This window comes from Labeo rohita, chromosome 6 (assembly GCF_022985175.1).
Source record: "Labeo rohita strain BAU-BD-2019 chromosome 6, IGBB_LRoh.1.0, whole genome shotgun sequence".
Taxonomy (NCBI): domain Eukaryota; kingdom Metazoa; phylum Chordata; class Actinopteri; order Cypriniformes; family Cyprinidae; genus Labeo; species Labeo rohita.
In genome coordinates this window covers 26,442,953-26,453,295 of record NC_066874.1, presented here as the reverse complement: position 1 = coordinate 26,453,295, position 10,343 = coordinate 26,442,953, and positions in this window count along the sequence as shown.

Below are 10,343 nucleotides of genomic sequence, written 5' to 3'. Positions count from 1 at the left end.
AATTTGCGTCATAGCCATTCACGCTGGAGTGAATGCTATTCTTCCTCTGTCTGTCTCTGAATGTCCAAAGGTGCAGCTCAGGCCTCAGCTGAGGAAGAGGGTGATACATAAAGTCTTTCCAAAACAAGAGAAAGAAAAAGAGAGTGCTTGTATGATTGTAAGCTGACTAAAGTGCCCATGAAATCAAAATTAGAGGTTTATGGTTAAAAAGTCCATGCCTGTTAGCATTGAGGTCATTTATTTATTTATTTTTAAAAGCATTTTTATGTCTGTGGGTTTTCTCGTTATGACAAATTGTAAGCTTATAATATAATATAAGTATAATATAAATCTTTTAAATATAGATGTTTTAATAAAGAGCATAATAAAAGTATTTGTATAATTTTGTCATTACTACTTAATGTCTATTAAGCACACATTGGTGGTCAAAAGTGATATATAATAATATAGTATATATAATACATATGATAATACAATGTTTTTGAAAGAAGTCTCTTATGCTAACCAAGGCTGCAATGATCAAACATAGAGTAAAAACAGTAGAATTGTGAAATATTATTACACCTTAAAATTATTTAAATATTATTTTATCATTCTAATCATTATGTTCTCAGCATAATAGAATATCAGAATATTGAAATATCATTCTATCAGAATAATTATTTTAATATGCTGATGATTTGGTGCTCAGTAAATATTTCTTGTTTCTATTTATCCTAAAACAGGTTTTGCTGCTTAATATTTTTATAGACCCATGATATACCATTCAAAAATCCAGGTTAAGTAAAAAAAATTTAAATCAAGAATGCATTAAATTGACCAAAAGTGACAGTAAAGACATTTATAATGTTACAAAATAACATAAACGTGCTACTGAGCAATAAATCAGCTATTAGAATGATTTTGGACACTGAAGACTGGAATAATGGCTGCTGAAAAATCATCATTAGCGCATTAATTTTACATAGTTTTCATTTGTGACCTGGAACTACAAAAATGGTCATAAGGATCAATTTTTTGAAACTGAGATTTATACATAATCTGAAAGCTGAATAAATAACCTTTCCATTGATATATGGTTACATGTATGTTAGGATATTTTATAACAATTTTTGTTTTGGCCAAGATACATCTATTTGAAAATCTGGAATCTGAGGGAGCAAAAGATCAAAATACTGGAACAATCACCTTTAAAGTTGTCCAAATGAAGTTTTAACAATGCATATTACTAATCAAAAATTAACTTTTGATATATTTATAGTAGGAAATTTACAAAATATCATCATTGAACATGATCTTTATTTAATATCCTAATGATTTTTGGAGTAAAATAAAAAATGATAATTTTGACCAATACAACCACTGTGGTTTTGTGGTCCAGGGTCACATTTATTATTTTTTTATTTATAAAAAAAAAAAAAAAAAAAAAAAAGCCACATCCATGCAGCCAGCAGGGGGCAGCCTATTTCTGCTTTTGTGCCTTTTATTACATCCTCTGACTGACATTGTCAACTTTATAAAAAACCTTTCTGATGCTTTTTCACAGGCAAGCCACTAATTTAATTTGCTAACTCAGTGAATCAGCTGTGAAGCATGGAGCTCTATCTGCCTTTGGTCACTTTGATCCAGTGATTTATTTCACTGTGCTCTGCTGGTGTGCAGGACAACTTTGACATTTTACTTCTGGCTTGCAAAACTGTAGAACAGTCACAGAACCACACACAGTGTTCCTCTCTCCTTCCTTCTCTCACTCTTTCTCTTCTATCACTTTTAGTGTGCTTTCTTTGCATGACAAATAACGCTGCAATTGTATTACCAAAGCAGCTGCTGGTTATGCTTGAACAATGTAAAATGCATAAATAACTCGATTTCTACAAGAAAACATGAGTGCTGCTGTTAAGCAAGCACCACTAACAAAAAAAAAAAAAAAAAAAAATAGAAAGGAAACCAAATATGCACTGTGCATCAATTATGTTCATTTAATAGGAAACGGAGCATGATATCGTAAGGCAAACGGACAAATTTGGGACATACATATTTAATTTTATTTAATATTTCTATTTTATGCATTGAATCAGGAGATGCAGCTAAATTTTGTTATGCCTGCAACCAAATAGGATTTTATTTTTTTTTTTTTTTTTTTGTCTTACTTGCTTCTCCTTCTGACTCTCTCCTTACTCCCCCTTTCTCAATGTACTTGGCTAGATCCGTGAGCCTGGCAATAACTAGATATATGGAAGGAAGGAAGGAAGGAAGGAAGGGTACTGCCAAACAGCAGAAAATTGATGTAAGTTATAAAGATGAACCAGGGCAGAAAAAAAATAAATCTTTGATGATGTCTCACTGAAAAACGATGTGAAGCTATAAGGATTATCATAGTAACATGACCACTTTCCTCATCTTTCTTAACCTTTTTAAAATTTAATGAGTGTACGAAATTAGAAAAAGTTTACTTATAGGTTGTAGGTATACTGTCAGCTCCACTGTCCCATCCTTTATTAACAGCATATTTGAAAAACAATACATTGCATGAACAATTTTGTTAATGAACCAGAAGCAAACCCATATTCCTCTAATCTTACTTCTCAATTAGTTATATAACATTTTTAACAGTACTAAGTCTATATAGATTTGTCATGGCATGATGCTTTGAATCCCATCAGCAATTATTAGGCATTAAATCTGCTTTTTAAAAAAGTTTAAATAAATAAACAAAATAAAAAAATCCATGCATGTGTATAACTTGACATTATGTGCAGAAACGTGTCTGCTGTTTTACAAAAGAAGGTGAGCAGCAACATGAGGTAAACCACCAGCCCGACATCACCATTTCCCCTTTTCATTTCCGTGAATGCCTGCTGAGAAGCACTTAAATAAATCTGATAACTGAAACACATGTTTGAACTATAATAATGGAGCATTCACGTGGAGATGTTTCATGTGCTTGGTACATTTGCTCTGGAACAGCAGATGAAGGAGTCTTACTTCAGAAAGTGTGGATTATGAATGCCAGTTTCTGTAAAGACACAGACTTGTCTCTTGCCCACAAAAAAGCTGCTGAACATTTATATCGTGCTTGCCTTGAAACATTTAAAAACTCTTGTCCTGGTAACAAAGTTTCTAATATTGTAGTAAATAGTATGTGAAAAGCTGCATGTTTGCAAGAAACAAACCCATGCATTAAGATGTTTTTAACTTAAAACCACTAATTCCACCAAAAATACAAGTCCTCTATTCTTAATATTACTTTCTCCAGTGAAAAAAATTGTTGTGCCTTAATCAGGAGAGAAATATGCACAGATCAAGCACCATTTACATGCAAAAACACCACAAAGTTCAGTAGATGTGGATTTTGATGTGAGAGGACAACAGGGGATGGACTGTTTTTTTACTGGAGGAAGCAAAATTGCAGATTATGGACTTTGTTGGTGGAAGGTTTAAAGTTAAAGGCATGGTTCACTCAAAAATGAAAATTCTGTCATTTATTACTCACCCTCATGTCGTTCCAAACCCGTAAGACCTTTGTTTATCTTAACACAAATTTCGATATTTTTGATGAAATCCGAGAGCTTTCTGACCCTGCATAAGCAGCAATGCAGCTGAAACATTCAAGGCCCAGAAAGGTAGTAAGGACATTGTTAAAAATTATCTATGTGACATCAGTAGTTCAACCATAATTTTATGAAACTACGAGAATACTTTTTGTGCGCAAAGAAAACAAAAACAATAACTTTATTTAACAATTTTTTGTTAAATAACTTTATTTAACAACGAAAACTTGCAAATTGTGATTTTTCTGTGAATCTACTATACGCCAGTGTGTTTTTTGTAATATAGTTGAGATCAAAAGTTCATATACACTACACAAAATCTGCTAAATGTGAATTATTTTACCAAAATAAGAGGGATCATGCAAAATGCATGTTATTTTTTATTTAGTACTGACCTGAACGAGGTATTTCAAATAAAAGAGGTTTACATATAGTACACAAGAAAAGATAGTTGTTGAATTTATAAAAATTACCCTGTTCAAAAGTTTACATACACTTGATTCTTAATGTTGTGTTATTACCTGAATGATCCACAGCTGTATTTTTGTTGGTTAGTGATTTTGGTTGTTGGTTTGTCCTGAACAGTTAAACTGCCCACTATCCTTTAGAAAAATCCCTTAGTTCACACAAATTCTTTGTTTCTTCTGCATTTTTGTGTATTTGGACCCTTTCCAGCAATAACTGTATGATTTTGAGATCCATCTTTTCACACTGAGGACAACTGAGGGACTGGTATTCAACTATTACAGAAGGTTCAAACACTCACTGATGCTTCAGAAAGGAAGAACAATGCATTAAGAGTCAGGGGTGAAAACTTAATGAATTTGAAGATCAGGGTAAATTTTACTTATTTTATCTTCTGGGAAACGTAAGTATCTTCTGTAGCTTCTGAAGAGCAATACTAAATTAAAAAAATATGATGTTTAGGCAAATTAAGACAAATTTACACATCTTCATTCTGTTCAAAAGTTTAAACCCCTGGCTCTTAATGCACCATTTTCTTTCTGGAGCATCAGTGAACGTTTGAACCTTCTCCAATAGATGCACATGAGTCCCTCAGTTGTCCTCAGTGTAAAAAGATGGATCTCAAAATCACACAGTCATTGTTGGAAAGGGTTCAAATACACAAAAATGCTGAAAAACCAAAGAATTTGTGGGACAGAAGGACTTTTCTGAAGAACAGCAGGCAGTTCAGCTGTTCAGGCCAAACACAGGACTCATGAACAACTATCACTAAACAAAACAAACCAAAACAAACAAACAAAAAAAAAAACAGCTCAACAACCTGAAAGGATCATTCAGGTAATAACACAGTATTAAAAATCAAGTGTATATAAACTTTTGAACAAGGTAATTTTTATAAATTCAGCTATTATTTTCTCCTGTGGACTATATGTAAAAGTCTTTTATGTTAAATATCTTATTCAGGTCAGTACTAAATAAAGAATGGATCATTTTGGATGATCCCTCTTATTTTGCAGATTCTGCAAGGTGTATGTAAACTTTTGACCTCAAACTGTATGTTCACTTTATAACAGTGGTTTTATTAGGTTGTCTAGCCAAGCGCTATTACAAAAATATGAGGGAATTTTAGTCTGGACTACAAAATGTAGAAAAATTATTGTAATTTAAAAGGATTTGAACTAGGTGTTTGAAATCAATGAAAAAAAAAAAAAAAACTGCTAGAGGAAATAAGTGTTTATGTAGTTGGACTTTTGACTCTTTTGAAACCTGGCACTTTTGAAATCGTATAGTTAATAGGCCTTGTGACAGCTTTCCTGTGTGACAATCATGCCTGGTTTCCCCTATTCATTTGTAACTAGTTTTCTTTGGCTTTAGATCAATGGGTATTTAGAAGCTTTGTCTTTCTATTCACTTTTAAATACCCAAACATTGCTGTCATAGTCATACAGCAAACAGGTCAATAGTCAAATGCCCAGCATTAACTGGCCTATATTACATTATTATTATATTGTTCTCCACCCGAATGTGTAGGAGGACAAGTCAAGAGTTTGAGAACAGAATGTGAATGATCCTCCATTGTGTGATGAGCAAAAGCCTCATTGTCTTGGAGAGAGACGGAGTGAAAAATAAACTACCCACACACATAGACTCTCCGCGGACTGCTAACGTCATAATTATTGAATATTCTTGTGATACACAATTGGCTCACACCCAAGTTGCGTGCCCTTTACATTAGCCTGCGTCATTGCTCTTTACAACTATATTCCTTTATTTAGAAACGTTGCAAACTCGTAGTTTTTACAACTACGAGTTTGATTTGTACAGTCATGTGTTCGACAGCTCCATCTGTTTGGGCAGCCAGTATGGCCACTGTTACGTAACTCATTATCACATTGGTCGAACCAATCTTAAGCAGGCAATTTAATGCCCAACAACAGCTAGTGTTTACTTTCACTTGACCCTAAGCGTGTGTCATTCTAAATGAATTCTTAATGTTAGATCCATTCACTCACTGGCATTTTAATCAGGAAATAATGGTCATGTGGATTTTATGGCACTGTAACACCATCCAGAATAACTGCCTGGACATTCCCAAAACTGACTGGGTTAGATATTTATATTTAGGAGTGGTTGCTGTGATTTTCAATAGGATGCAGGTGATTCACTCTCTCTTGGGTGTAGAGGTATTCATATGCCCAGGTGGAGCTTGACGCCTTTGTGGAAACATTTCATGCCTGTGAAATGAAACAGAAATGTGGGTGCGCAAAGCAGGGGGCGTCTCTAGACATAAATAACATATGGGCCTGAGCCTATAAGTGCTAAGCAAGTGTTTCTTCTGGATTTTTAACTCCGCTATTAATGCTGCAAGGTTAAAATAACCTTAAAATAAAATAAAATAAAATAAACTCTAAAATAAAAATGTTGTTACGCACATTCATCTTTCTTACTGGTGTTTTGTTGGATACTGGACATCTTACATCAACTACTGCCTGAGTGATAATGTTTCTCAGAATTAGTCATTAACGGGACTAGATGTTCTTTTCCAGAGACTGTTTTTGTTTTTGACATTTGAAAGTCCTTGTTTTGCTGTATTTGTTCTAAGGGTGTGAAAACCATGCTTAGCTACACATGTGTTTTTAACTGCAACATTTGATTGGTCAGGATGACCTAGCTTGACCTGACCTATAGTTGTTACAACAACATATGACACAATTAACGAGTGACATAATGCATAAGACTATTCAACGTTTTCTTATTAGACACAAGCACCGCTTTGGGAGAATGCAGGATTCCTGCTTTTATAATCCTTGTGCCTTCTTTATTCTTCACTCCTTCTTCTGCTTTCCCTCCCTCCTTGCATTCCGCAGATTACTTCTTTTATGCTTTTCTTTTCATGTTCACTACTTCATCTATTAGATACAATACTTTGGAACACTTTGTACTTGTTATAAATTATTGATCTAAATTTTGTTTAAGGCAGGAAAACACCCTGGACAGTCTATCACAGAAAAATAAAATAAAATAAAATTAAATTAAATTAAATTAAATTAAATTAAATTAAATTAAATTAAATTAAATTAAATTAAATTAAATTATCCATTCTCTATACTGCTTAAAATAAAATAAAAAATAAAAATAAAAATATCCATTCTCTGAACTGCTTGTCCTATGCAGAGATGCTGTATCCCACCATCTTGACCAGAAGGCAGGAAAACACTCTGGACAGATTGGCCAGTCTATCACAGAAAAAAATTAATAAATAAAATAAATAAAAATAAAGCATCCATTCTCTAAACTGCTTTAAATAAAATAAAATAATGAATTCTAAACTAAACTAAACTAAAATAAAATACAAAAGACAGAGAAGATATACAACTGAACTATAAATAAAAATATGACATACTGCTACAGTAAAATAAATAAAATATAATAAAATGAAGACAGAGAAAATACACAATTAAACAATAAATAAAATGATGTCATGTTAGTGCAGTGGTTTTCTTATTATTATTAACATTTTTAAAATTGAAAAATAAAAACTTTTTGCTAACTGATGTTTATTATTGTTTAGGTTTGTAATAGTTTAATAACACAAACTATTTTTGTACAGTTTTGCATTGTATCTTGTCTATCAATGATAAAATATAACATTTAAAATAATAAAATAAAATACCCATTCTCTGAACTGCTCTGAATCTAGCAGAGATGCTGGATAGATTGCCCAGTCCATCACAGAAATAAAATAAAATAAAATAAAATAAAATCTTTTCTTTTTTTTTAACATTTAAAAAAAACAACTTTATGCTAATCGATGTTTATTAATATTTAGGTCTGTAACAGTTTAACATTACAAACTTTATAACTAAATGTTGTATACTTTTACATTGTATCTTGTCTATTAATGACACTTGAATAGAGTTCGTTTAAACTGTTTATACTTTGTGCCTCGAAAACATTTTCTGGAAGAGCGCTGCAGTATCTAGAACTGTCTAGAAAAAATATTGAGACTGCAGAGAAGTATGTGTGATGAACGGTCTTAGCCCTGTAGGAGGGTCACAGGCATCAATAGACCCCGTGCAGTCTGCTGTTCCTGGAATCGCTAACACTTAATAGCCATCACCCCAAACCACTTACACACACTCATATGCACCCGCTACCGTCTCACACACTACCGTATGCATAAACAAAAGCTGCTCAGAGATTTTGTCTCCAGATAAACGGAGTGAGTAGGAAGCATGCTGATGGAATGTGACCAGAAGGAGAGTAAGATTCAGACATTAAAAACCATTTATGCCTGTTGTTTGTCTTGTATCTTCTCTTTCTTTGCTTTTGCTGAAGAAATACAATCCTCCCATTCAACATTCTTACTTAACAGACCTACGAAAGCACTCATGCCCAATGTTCTCCCACCATCCAGACGTGTCTCGCACAACATCTGGTTTTGTCTTTCTGTCTGGTCTGTGTCTCACCCGGAGCACTGTGAACACGTGCTGCAGTGTAAATGTGTGTTTGTATCGTAGCGTTATGTAAGTCTACTCCTCCTCCCCATATTATGTCTGAAAGTGCTAATGCAGCTGCTTTCGAGATATCCATGTGATGCACACTGATTCATGGATTTCTACAGGTGGATTGACAGGAACAAAGCGGCCGATTCATGTTCACAGCTCCAAGAGACGGCAAATCATCAGGCCTATAATTAATGCAGCAGATAAGCTCAATGTAGCCATTATGAAGGTAATTGTAGGGTCTTAATATACACCACATATGCATCAATGCAACGTGGATTCAGATGTGACAGATTTGATAAGCTCATTGTTCTTCACTGAATAGTAAGTAGTTCAATACAATTAGCATCAGGGTAATTGCTGCACTTTCACTCATACAGGCTTTTATTCAGTTTTCAAAAAGGACTGCTCTTGTGTTGTTTTTTCAAAAAGTAGTTTGGCTGAGAATAAACTACACGTGTTTGGCTGATTGTATTTCTCTTATTATTTTAAAGAGGCTTCAGAATGAATTTTCCACTATTGAACTGTTTAAAACGAATTTGTAGCATCATAACATTACGGTTGAATCACTGACGTAATATGGCACGTTCGCGACTTCAACTGCAACTCTAGATAAATATTACGTTTTATATTATGTACCACTGTAATTCCATCAATATACGATTCTACCATAAGTTACTGAATGCCGCGTTGTGCTGTCTTGTTTACAGTTGCTTAATGATTTTTACGTTCTCGGCTACGGCGGTGTAACAGCTTACTTCCGGTCATCGTAGCCGTTCCATTGGAAGTTGTTGCTTAAAGTCCCTATTTACGTGTGTGACAACCACATTCTATAACCCAACTCATACCCGTAAATTTTCAATACTCACAACTGCATTCTCGGAACACGCGCTGTGTGAACGGAACTGGACTGGACAACTAGTAGAGGCCTAGTTGTCTATCATGTCATTTAGTGCGAGAGCCGCTCTGCCGCACAAACCCGCGTCTACCGTGTGCTGTGTGCTTTCATGTGTGGTTTCGGTAACTTACAGTGACTGAGAAATTAGCTGCGTGTCATCTAAATGTTTTACATCCACTGCCGTTCCTGTCAGTTTTGTGTTTGGCGCGCGGCTCAGATGCTGCACTCTTTACCCAAATATAAAAGCTGCTGTCGGCTAATGAAGGTTTGATGAATGAACTCGCGGCTCGATTGGACTATTGTCTTGTCAGAAAGTGATAAAACTTTCAGTTTTATGGACATCGCCATTTTGGATATTGCGTTGGTCACTGTTGCTATGGTTACTGGTAAGGAATAAGGGCTAGACTCCCTTTGCACGTTCATACAGACAGTATTCGAGACGCTTCTGTAAGCTGCTGTGTGAATGGGACATTTCCTGTAAGTAAATGCAGTTGTTAGTCCCAAAAACTGCCAACGTAGCCATAGACTATTTGGATATTTGGACTACTATGGATGTCCTTACTACTTTTCAGGGCCTTGAATGTGGTAGTTGCATGATGTCTATGCAGAGTCAGGCTCTCGGATTTCATCAAAAATATCTTAATTTATGTTCTGAAGATGAACGAAGGTCTTATGGATTTGGAACGGCATGAGGGTAATTAATGACCGTATTTCTATTTTTGGGTCAATTAACCAAGTTCAAGTTCAAACCCTAGCATATGAATTTGCAACATTTTTACAGTAAAACCATTTTGAAATATATTCTAAATAAAAAAAATACAAAGCAATCTGATATAGTTGAACACTTACACAAGTTTTACAAGTGTACACAAGTCTTTCAACTTCATTTTCATTAATACTACAATATAAAATTATAAATAGTTT